This window comes from Schistocerca nitens, chromosome 7 (assembly GCF_023898315.1).
Source record: "Schistocerca nitens isolate TAMUIC-IGC-003100 chromosome 7, iqSchNite1.1, whole genome shotgun sequence".
NCBI lineage: Eukaryota > Metazoa > Arthropoda > Insecta > Orthoptera > Acrididae > Schistocerca > Schistocerca nitens.
Window position 1 is genome coordinate 228,408,785 of NC_064620.1, and position 1,713 is coordinate 228,410,497.

The 1,713-nt window shown below is 45.6% G+C and overlaps 1 pseudogene; it reads right to left on the reverse strand.

The window, feature by feature from the left end:
- Positions 1-118, reverse strand: LOC126196974 (5S ribosomal RNA; annotated as a pseudogene).
- Between the last annotated feature and the right edge of the window lie 1,595 nt (positions 119-1,713).

Genomic DNA, 1,713 nt, shown 5'->3' on the forward strand with positions numbered 1-1,713 from the left:
TGCCAACAGCGCTCGGCAGACCGGCTGGTCACCCATCCAAGTGCTAGCCCAGCCCGACAGCGCTTAACTTCAGTGATCTGACGGGAATCGGTGTTACCACTGCGACAAGGCCGTTGGCACAATTAATTCAAAAATAAGCTTTAATAAAAGCATATCAGGCAATGCGGGAATTACGTAAACCTCACAAGTCGCACAGGGGGACAACAAAAAGGAAAGTTATTGGTTTTTACTCTCATAGACGACGTGCTTTTGAGGACACGTTATGCTAAGTCAGTCTGCTACCGACCTGTCAAAGGAATGATCCCAGCATTCGCCTGTTCACCTGCAAATAGTTTATGAAAAGCACGAAAATCTTTTGGATCTTAACGTCAGTACCGACGCAAAACAGGGGACACCAGGTAGGGTAGGGTAAGGTAGGACAACAGCTAGCAATGTCCAGCCAATGCCAGTGTTTGGACGCCTGTGCTGCTGCTGATGCAGTGTTGGGACGTCGAGGCCGACATAAGGTACTGATGTGTTCAGTTGAATGACGCACATGTTTAACGTCAACATAGGAATGGATTGGTAGCGTCATTTAAAAGACGTTAGAAATGAGTCTTTAAGTTATTAACGGCAATAACAACGCAGCTGGTGTCCAGCACATCCATTCAAGAGGTCACGGTAAAGCATATAAAAAGGTAACGAAGAAACTGCATTAAATCTTACAATGTCCAGCGGACCACCTCTACCTCCTAACGCTGCGGCCATGACTTCGAACTCTTCCCCACTCCAAAGAGATATACGGGTCCTGTAGCGTACGTCATACCACGTGACACTACAGGTTTATGAGTTGTAGCAGCTGACTCCAGCGGGGAGCGACTTAAATATTTCACATAATTTAATACTTCTAGATGCGCGTTTAAATAAAGCCAGTTCTCGATAACACAAGACGAAGTTCAGTGTTTTAGTGTGTACCGTTTCATTCACTTACTGATTTCCCTCCTAGTCCCGGATGTAGCCGAACAAGGCACTAGTGTGACGTCACAAGTTCATTGCGGGGACCCGTATTTCCCGTGGGCCGCACTCTGACGTCAGCACAGCGTTCAACTTCGCCGCGCGACTCGCAGGAGCCTCAACACAGAGGTCGAAACGTCAAAGGTGACCGAAAACCACCTCAGAAAGTGTGCCATACTCTCAACCTCGAACTGTCTAAAAAATATAGTTTCCCAGCCAGCGTACTTTTTTCAGATTCCTACGCTTGTGTCGATGTCGTTCTGATCAGATCGCAGGTTCTGCGATACACTCTTTCAGGTAAGTCGCTCGGTGTGCCTCTTCCCGTTGCCACGTGTTTTGACGTTCAGAGTGTGGGGGCGATAAAGTGAAGCAGGTGGAGCCCTAATGCAAACAGTGCCGATGCGGTTTAGCTTCCAGTATCCAACCTCCACAAAAGATTGCACTTTCTCTCTTACGCATTTTCTGTCTTACGAAATGCGTATACACCTACAAAAATGTCCAATGCATATTTACTGTGAGGTCATTTCGTATTTTAAAGCATTATGCATAGAAAATTATATTAGGATAACGTACTTTTTATTTTGATAACTCTCTTTCTTTTATGATGGAAGAATCTTCCTTACATTGTACCAGTGTACTGCTGACTTTTGTGAGAACGCTGACTTGTTAACATGTCACTTGACTGACTATGCAACCTTGGCTGTTCCATCGTCTGTATTT